The 10,114-nt window shown below is 45.2% G+C and overlaps 1 long non-coding RNA gene across 1 annotated transcript in view; it reads left to right on the forward strand.

Annotated features, from left to right (window-relative positions):
* The first annotated feature begins 9,046 nt into the window (after positions 1-9,046).
* Positions 9,047-10,114, forward strand: part of LOC102769213 — a 26,537-nt gene continuing 25,469 nt past the window's right edge. The window contains exon 1 of the long non-coding RNA XR_435734.2: positions 9,047-9,342. This is a non-coding gene — a long non-coding RNA (uncharacterized LOC102769213). The remainder of the gene's footprint in view (positions 9,343-10,114) is intronic.

Below are 10,114 nucleotides of genomic sequence, written 5' to 3' on the forward strand. Positions count from 1 at the left end.
CAGTGTTTCCAAACACATTTTGAATTGATCTTGTTTTCAATATTTTGAAAAAGAACAGGAAGAAGAAAGAATAGAAAACGAAAGAAGGTTGTTAGTCATCAGATAACAGCATATCTTTATAAAATCATAAAAACAAACCATTGAACATAAGTTATGGTTTGTTTAAGATAAGTCTTCATTTTATATGTGGGGAGTATGCTTACTTGGGATATTAGTAATGTAGTGACATTTTTGACTAAAATATATTGGGCAATTCTGAATATCTTATTAATGGACATATTGAATTCCTCTAGACTTCAAGTTAAAGGTGGTGGTTTAAATAAACACATTTAGCTCTGTATCCTCCCCAAATCCTAGTAAAGGGATATTTTCAAAAATCCCACAAGGACAAGGAATGGGAGAAACAGCGAAATTCTGGAAAATGAGAACTGCTTTAGCACACCTATGAAACCTAAATCGTAAGCTCCTTTGGCGAAAGCTAAGAAAGAAACTGATTTTTATTACTCAACTGGCTTAAGATGAGGAATTTGTACACCAGTTATGTCTGGAAGTATAGCGGTGAAAGTGAGGCTAAAACAATATTGTTTGAAAGACTATTTTTTAAAATACCCTGTAAAGGCTGTTTACCTTGTCCTCGCCTCTCTCCAACGTTATCCTTTGAGAAAGATGAGAGGAAGCGAGTCTTTGGCCTAGGGAACACCAGGCTTCACTGAGGGCAGGGGTACTATATGAAGATCAAGGTGAGGTGAAAGTTGGAGATGCTAGATAATGAGTGTTTCGGGCCAGGCTTATGTCTTCCAGGTAGGAGATGAGAAGTATCTTCTCTAGGGACTCTGAGGAGCCCAAGAGCAAAGGCTTAAACTAAAGACATTCTCATCATGATCACAGAGACACGGCCCAGGCGGATCATCCTGAGTGACGGCCAGTCAGGCGCCCTGTGTGCAGGAGCTCATCAGCTTTTTGGTCCCACTCCCCAGTGTGAGCATATCGCCAAGAATTACCCGGATGTATGGAAGAAAGCATGTGAAAGGAGAAGACAAAATCAACAGGGAAGAGAAAGCATTTGAATAAAACAAGTTTTTGCAGGGAGAAGAAAAAATTAAGGCTCTTGTAGTCATAACACAAGAACAAGATGACATTTAAACAAAAATTGCCAGTGTCAAAAAGTATCTGGAAAAGGAACTTGAAAATATGAACATATATATGATTTTCAGAAATGAAAAACCATCATCAAAGGCTTATAGACAAAAATTGAAGAAATGTACCAGAGTGTAGAACAGTGATGGCGAACCTTTTGAGCTCAGCGTGTCAGCATTTTGAAAAACCCTAACTTAACTCTGGTGCCGTGTCACCTATAGAAATTTTTTGATATTTGCAACCATAGTAAAACAAAGACTTATATTTTTGATATTTATTTTATATATTTAAATGCCATTTAACAAAGAAAAAATCAACCGAAAAAATGAGTTCGCGTGTCACCTCTGACACGCGTGTCATAGGTTCGCCATCACTGGTGTAGAACAATAGGATATGAGGTAAAAAATAGAATAGGAAAGATAAGAAATTCAGAGGACCAGTTTGAGATCAACATCTATAAATAACATCGCAGAAGAAGAACATAGAAGATGGAGGAGAAGGAAGTCATCGGTGAAATAATCTTAAGAAGCTTTCCCAAACCTGAAGAACTTTGAGTTTCATATTGAAGCGGCCCACCAGATTCTCAGTAGATGGTTAAAAGTAGAGTTCTGCCAAAGCATATTATCATAAGTCATCTCTCTCTGGTTAAAGGGAACCTGCCAGTATTCAGGGAAAAAAGACAAAAGAATCAAAATGGTATTAGAACTAATACAGTGGAACAATCTATTGATACATGAACAGCATCAATGAATTTCAAGAACAGGTTAAACAACAGAAGCTAGACACAAAACAGTACGATGTCATTTATATGAAGCTTAAGAGCAGGCAAATTATTCGATGGCAATGGAATCAAGTTGTTGCGGATGGGGTGGGGAGGGATTGTCGGGAAAGGGGTGTGAGGGATTTTCTGTATCTTGAGTGAGGTGTGGGTTACATTGGCGTATATTCGTTAAAATCCCTCCAATTATACACTTAAGATCTAGTTTATGTATTTCACTGTAGATTTTGCAAAAGTGTTTTAAAAACTGTAAAAGGGGTGTTGGGTTTTTTTTTTAGCAGTAGCACCAGTTAATGGAAGACAGTTTTTTGCCTTCATAATACTGAGTGGAAATCTATGAGTCTTTCGTCAACCTCACTATGAGTTAGTGGGAGGGTAGACTAAAGACGTATTTTGGACCTTCGGGGTCTCAAACATTTGCTGCCTGTATCCCTTTCTCAGGAAGCTACTGCAAGATACATGCCACCAAAGTGAAGACGTGAACCAGGAACGTATCCTGGGACGTGGACACGGGGTCCAGCTTGGGAGAGGGTTGGGAATCTGCAGCATGATGCTGGAGAGCGGTCCTAAGATGGTAGTGTGCCATGAGGAGGTTCAGAAAGCGGCCACTCAGATTGGAGCAGGGCAGAAGACCTGCGGAGATTTACTCAGGAAGAAAAATTGACATAAGACCTAATTATGTGCAAACATTCTGAAAATTTCATACATCTCGGAGAGAGTTTGGTTCAATTAGTAATGAAAATTAGGCAGATGTAAAAAGAGAATATTTTCAGGGAAGAACAGTGTATGTGAAAAGTGAAATCATTTACATAGTCAGAATAACGTAAACATTGAATAGTAATCTCACCAAAATTGTGATATAACTATAATGGGAAGATGCGAGGGAAGCGTGTAGTGGGGACAAGAGATGGAAAACAATACAATTCTAATTTTCCGCTGTGGAAAGTCAGTTAATGCCTAAAACAAACAACAAATGTTTTCTACCAGGAACCTGCATTACATTTCTAATCAGGAAAGGAAAAATAGAAATAAATGTTTGTTATTCTTCTATTTAGTAGCAAGGCTAAGGTGAAGTTAATAAATTCATATAGACACCACTGGTTTTCAGGAAGGACTATCTTTAGGGTGAGAAAATTCATTTTGGTACAGTCATTTGGCCCTTATCAGTGATGAGAAAGAAATATTTGAGATTCTTACAGAAATGATGTTAGATATTGAGATCTATAGAAATATATATAGTCTCTCCAGTTAGTGTTTAGACTGTAGTTCATGACATTTCAATAACTCCTTTGAAATTAAAATTTTTTAAGTTCAGTAACATAATACTTTGAAATACTTAATGTACATCATACTATCATGTATAATATTGTCATTTAAAGAAATACTTTGAAAGCTGTAAATTTTTAAACTAAAATGCTGCATCTACCGCCTTTATAGTAAGCTTTCCCTTTTTCTTTTAACAGAAAAACAGGAAAAGGAAATTGACATCTATGCTAACCTCTCTGATGAAAAGGCTTTTGTGTTTTCAGTCGCCTTGGCAGAAATAAATAGAAAAATTATCAATCAAAGACTTATTCTCTGATATTTGTCTGCAGAATGTGTTGACACTTTCTTCAGGATTGCATCAGCAAAGCCTCAAACAGCTGTGGACTCTCGGGAGCATTCTGAGGCATCGAAGGGCCGGTGACAGCTTCCTGTGTCACCGCGCCTGCGCCACGCTTGGGGAGCAAAGCTGTGGGCTGGGCTGTTCTGGGGTCTCCTTGGTGCCCAAGGAGCATTGTCAGTGTTTTGTGTTTGGGATGTAAGTAAGTGTATTTACAAAAAAAAAAACAAAACAAAAACAAAAAGCTGGATGACTGTTAAAGGTTAAAGGGGTAGGGATGGGAGCAGAAGTATGAAAACTAGGGAAATAAAATGCTTGATAATTTTCAGGTTTGCCACCAGAGATGCAATATTTTAAATACTTTGAGGGAGAATGACTTTTAAAAATATATATTTCAGATTTTCCGCACTAATGGATTGCATATATACAGTTCATTTACTTTTAACAATTGGCAGTTGGTATTTTATTGAACGGGGAATTAATATAAATTGTAAATTTTGTCTTAAATTGATTTTTTCTTGGCCTTTATTTTTATGACTTAAGGTATGAGTTATATTTTGGGAGATACTTTCTAGGCAGTTTGGAAGTTTGGGTGCTATATTAAGAAAAACATTTGAGGCTATCTGATACTTCACATAGAAACACCTTGTTTTCCCGAATGTAATTTATTTGTTGGTCATGAAAAAACACTTTTCTGCTCTCGAGATGGTGCTTGTTAACCTAAACATTAAATATATTTATTATATGCAAAATATTTCGTATCCACTTTTAAGCAGTAATGTTTTATCTGAATGGATGTTCATTTATACATCCTGATAATTATTTAAATTGTTACTTAATCTTACTCTGAAAAAATAAACCTTAATATTTAAACGAATAGATTAAATAATATTACAAACTTATTGTTTTAGTGGAGTTTGTGAAATATATTTAAATTCTTAATTTTCCAGTGTTAAATGCTAACCGTTTATAATTGCTTCATTTTATATTAAATGCTTTTGTAGTTTTGCATATCGACTTCATGATTAAACATATTCAGACTTGACAAGAACGCGCCCTATTTTAAACCTACTCCCCTGGGCCAACTCTGGAAGTCCTCCAGCCTAATTAGGGAAGGCAGGCAGCGGCCGGCTGAGCCTCAGCCGCATCCTCAGTTCCACCCTGCATCTCCCAGCAACTCCCCAAAGAAAAGAGGCTCATGGCTTGGTTTTGTTTTTTACTCATGTAAGTGGCAGCCAGCAGAGGGAGCTTAGGAGATACTAGCGAGGACGTAGCATTTTCCTAAGAGTTCCTTTCCCTCCACCCCCATATTTATCTGCAGGTACTAGTACCGTTTCCTTGTGTGCATTTTAAAGCCCCAGTAATAAAGTTTCTTCCTGAGAATACTAATGTGATTTTTATCTTTGAAACATAATACAAGAACACTTTCATTTTGAGAAAAAAATCATAAAAATGGTTAATACCTAAAAATGCCATGAACCAAATATATGTCCCCAGAGAAAGCAAGAACAGCTTATTGCGTAGGCGCCTCCTTAACCCCTTCCCCAACAATTTTTTGTTAAAAACGTTTCTTTTTCAGAATAAGTTTTTTATTTTGGTTCTATATAGTATTTTTGATGCTGGTTATGAAAACAGTTTGTAACTCGTCTTCCTATAAACCATATTTTTTTACCATATTTTCTTAGTATACTCGTCGACGACTGAAAAAGAACATTTTGTGAAAACGAGTATACACGTTTCTGCCGGGGAAGGGGTTAAAGGATTCTCGATGTCAGGGTCTGTCCCTTTAAGCGGGAAGCCTTAGAGGAGTCACGCTGAATAGTCATGGATAAGGGAGGGGCCTGGTGACGGCTGCCCGTGCCGCAGAAAGTAATGTATGTCAGATGCGCGTCAGGCTAAGGCATTGGCTGGTTTGAAAAGTCCTTTGGCAGAGGGACAGACCGGCTCCCCCGTTTGTGTGAACGCTGTTTAACCAATGTCTTTCCCTCCCAGCGACTAAGGCTCTGGACAGGCTTTTCCTGGGGGGCTGGCCTTTGTCCTGGAGGAAGATCCCGGTGTGTTTCAGGGTGGTTGGTTGTTTCTTCTCCCTGCTGGAGCTGTGAGGGGACGCTTCTCTTGCTTCTGAACTGCGAGAGGCTGGCAGGATCCTAGGAGTAGCCGTGACGGTGTGCCCTCTGCCACCAAGACTGCAGCCCCGGTGTGTCTCACACGCTAGTCCGGGCCGCGCCCAGCAGGCGTCAGAAACACCGTGCCGGTGCTGTCTGCCCTGGCTTCAGCGCTCTCTGCTCCAGGAGGCCTTTCCCGCAGGGTCTGTGTGTGCCCCTCTCCTGGTCCCGGGCGGCAGTTGGCACCACAGCCTCAGCTCCTCGGTAGGTCCCAGAGGAGTCGCTGCGTTCTCCGTTTCTTTAGCTCTTTTCTGATAAGGATGGGAGTGATACCTTCCAATCCATTTCCGTGTCAGCTGAAACTGGAAGTCTCCTTGTAGACGGTCATAGCTACAAGATATCGTAAGAACAAAACCTAGATTAATATTTAAAACTAGAAACTGGCCCAGCCAGCGTGGCTCAGTGGTTGAGCGCCGACCTATGAAGTAGGAGGTCACGGTTCGATTCCCAGTCAGGGCACAGGCCCGGGTTGTGGGCTCGATCCCCAGTAGAGGGCGTGCAGGAGGCAGCTGGTCCATGATATTCTCTCTCATTGTTTCTCCCTCTCCCTTCCTCTCTGTAAAAAATCAATAAAATATATTTTTTAAAAAAAGTAATAAGAAATATAAATAAAAATTTAAAAACAAGTGTACTCTTGTGCCACTTTGTCATGGCCAGAATCTCGCAGTACAAACGTGGCTGTTGGAGGTGTGATGTGGGCTGTGAGGGACATTCTGGAAAAGGCAGGACGTTCACTAGCCAGGCACTCACCCAAGCCGTCGAGAAAAGTCGGATGTCCTTGTAAACAAGATAGAGGGAGCAGAGTGCAGCACAGGCAGGTGACCAACCAGTCCCAAGAGGGTGGGCTGGCCTGAGCCGGGAGGCAGGGCCTCCGTGATGAGCAGCAGGGCTCAGTCCCCGGCCCTGCCTGTAGCATCTCTATCCCTGGGGTGCACGTGCCCGGAGGACAGGGTGGATGGCCCTGGCTCCCTCGGTGCGGTCAGGCCACATCAACAAAGTGGTATCACTTGCCATTTCCTGACCACCAGTGCCCCTTCCTGAGTACACCATCCCCCAGTCTGGGTGCTAAGTCCAGGGGCTCCCATCCGAGCTCCCCTGAGAATGAGTGATGCAAAGATGGGGGAGTGGCTGGCTTCATCCACCCCTCCTCTGCCCTCCCAGCCTTGTTTCTCTTCTCCCAGACCTCCATTTAGTGAGCATTGGGTTTCTGGATTTTATCTGTTCCTTCACATTTTCTCTCTCTTTTTTAAAAAAAATATATTTTATTGATTTTTTACAGAGGAAGGGAGAGGGATAGAGAGTTAGAAACATCGATGAAGGAGAAACATCGATCAGCTGCCTCCTGCACACTCCCCACTGGGGATGTGCCCGCAACCAAGGTACATGCCCTTGACCGGAATCGAACCTGGGACCCTTGAGTCCGCAGGCTGATGCTCTATCCACTGAGCCAAACCGGTCACGGCCACATTTTCTCTCTTTTTATCCTGTGCTCCAGTAGATTGTCTCTATTTTATCTTAGGATTCTTCAGAACATTTTGTTTTAGCGATCCTATTTTAAATCTCGAATTGCTTTTCAGATTGTTCTCATTGCAAATCAACCTCTTCTGGTTCTACCAAATCTTCCTGAAATCTGAGCCGAGCTTTCTCCTATTCCCTGCCCGTCGCTCCCACCAGGATTTCCACACCTGTAGGTCTGTGCCTTCCTCAAGCTGCTGCGTCTGCTCACACCTAGAGCTTTGCGTGTAAGGCCCATGGGCCAGGTGGCAGCTCCCCAGCGACGCTTCTCCCTGGTGCTCCGGACCCGAGGTGGGCGAGGGGAATGGGAAGGAACTTGTGTTTAGGCCGAGGCCACCTGATCGCCAGGACGAGAACTTGACGGTGGGGCCTGGAGCCTTGATTAAAAAGCCTGGGGTCCCCCAATGTGAAGTTTAATGTCTTTCGAGAAGAGCTGCCAGGGATGTGTCTTTGTTTTTGCCAGAGGGCCAGTGCCAGCTGCCTGCACTCACTGAGTGCATGTGAGGGGTGGGGGTGGTAAGCGGGTGGTGGAGCAGAGCAGGTGGGGACAGTTGAATGCCCCCCGCCCCCCGCCTGGGCTCCCTCAGCCTGAGGGACAGCCCCCCTTTGCAGCCCTCAGACGCGCCCTGCCCTCCTCGGTGTCTTGTCTCTGCCAACGCTCTCCCATCAGCCTCGGGGCCTCCAGGTTCCCGTCAGTCTCGCCCTGCTTGGCACTCACTTCCCGTTCTCCTTCAGGCTCTGCGCTCCTTCGTGGCCTTCTGCCCTTTGGTGCACAGAATAAAGCAGAGAGCACGCTAGTTCATTAGTAAAGGCTCAAGAACAGCACACGTTTACTGATTGCTACCCCACAAGTGGCATTTCTAGAAAAGAACTATACGTATTCCCACTGAAATAAATTTTATTGCTTAAAAAGCGTACAAGTGTTACTAAAAACGTGCGCCTTAGGAAAGTGCAGGTGCAGAAGCGTGGACTCCGCAGGGAAGCTGCCTTTTCTAAGCAGACCAGCTGTCTTCCACCCGACGGGGCTCTGAGTGGCACCCGCTGAGAGGCGGCACAGAGGGGACCAGGGTTTCTCCGTTTGGGTGGAACGTGGGCTAAGGGCCAGTGAAACAGAAAAGCAGTAGATTTTGCCTTTTTAGAAAAAAAGAAGAACTGCAAACTAAAATGTTAACCAGGAGGGGATAGAAAGTTACCCAAGGTGTATGGCCAAGTTAAAGTCCACAAAGCAGCACGTCAAAAGGTTGATCCACCCGGCTTGTGTGGCTCAGTGGTTGAGTGTCAACCTACGAACCAGGTGGTCACGTTTTGATTCCCAGTCAGGGCACAGGCCCGGGTTGTGGGCTCAATCCCCAGTGTAGGGTGTGCAGGAGGCAGCCGGTCCATGATTCTTTCTAATCATGGATGTTTCTCTCACTCCCTCTCCCTTCCTCTCTGAAATCAATAAAAACATATGAAAAAATAGTTGATCCTATCTGTTAACAAAGTGGACAGCCCAAAAGCAAGATGCTTGGGCACAGACGTATAAACCTATTAGCAGAGTCCAGGCTGTCCACCCAATACTAGCTGCATCGTTTCAGGAGGAGAGCAGGTGTCTGAGGGCTGCTCTCCCCGCGGCTGAGCTGGGGACCCAGGAGGTGGCCCCTGACTTGCATTTGTCCCCCGGCTCCCAGAGACATCATGGCTTCTCTGTGGGTTGCTCTGGGCTAGTAATGGCGGCGTTAGCTGCGCGGCCTGGGGTGGCTCTGGCCTGGCTGCCACATGCCACTTAGGGTTTCCAAGCAGCCAGGCTGTCCCACGCACGCAGGGCTGATGCACTTGTGGCTAAATGCGGTGTGGCCAGGCCCCGGGCCAGCTGCAGGGCAGGAAATAGAGCGCCACCTCTATCACCAGGGAGACAATGGTCTGCGTGCCGGCTTTAAAGCCGGGCCAGCCAGCGGCGCAGAGGCAGGTCCGCGGAGAAGGGAGGCAGGAAGCGGAGGGCGGCCGTGGGTTTTGTCTCGGGCTGTAACTGCTGACGAGCCACTGACCGCCCCCGGGTGTAAGTGGGACTGTGTATAAGATGGAGGTGATATTTGCACATCTCACTGGGGACTTCCGACAGGATTGCTGACGGACCACTGGGATCCATGGATAGAAGGTGGTATGTAAGTGCACATGCTAAACGTTCCGTGTGTGTGTGTGTGTGTGTGTGTGTGTGTGTGTGTGGTCAGCAGGTGCCCGAGGGGCATGCAGACCGGCTGGAAAACTGTCTTAGACTCTGGTCAGAACCAAACCACAGTGACAGCGGACCCTTTACCCGGCATGGATCTGTCTTTGGTCCCGGGCAGGTTTGGGGGAGTCGGCATGTAAGTCAGGCTTGAGAACTGTTTCAAACCGACTGTGCTGGTTGGCAACGAGCTGCTGGAAGCAGTGGGGTGCTTTAGGGCAGCGGTTCTCAACCTGTGGGTCGCGACCCCCTTGGGGGTCAAACGACCCTTTCACAGGGGTCGCCTAAGACCATCGGAAAACACATATATAATTACATATTGTTTTTGTGATGAATCACTATGCTTTAATTATCTTCAATAACAATGAAAGAAATTGGGGGTCACCACAACATGAGCTGTATTAAAGGGTCGCGGCGTTAGGAAGGTTGAGAACCGCTGTTTTATAACAAATGCCCGCTGTTCACTGTCTCCACGGTCGCTAGCAAGCATGTCGCCGACTAGTCCCAGCGATGAAGCGTCCCCCAGGCCCAGCGCAGGGCACTGGACGTGTGGAAGCCACCCTCCCCGCCCTCTAAGCACGTTACCGGCATCATTTGCTTCGTCTTCTCCGACAGCCCCTGCGGCGTGTGATGCTGTTACCCGCCTCCGAACACGCTGGAATCCTGAGGCGAGGGGAACGGCCAAGGGCACAGAACAAAGGAGGCTGTTC

Source organism: Myotis davidii, unplaced genomic scaffold, assembly GCF_000327345.1.
Source record: "Myotis davidii unplaced genomic scaffold, ASM32734v1 scaffold181, whole genome shotgun sequence".
NCBI classification, from domain to species: domain Eukaryota; kingdom Metazoa; phylum Chordata; class Mammalia; order Chiroptera; family Vespertilionidae; genus Myotis; species Myotis davidii.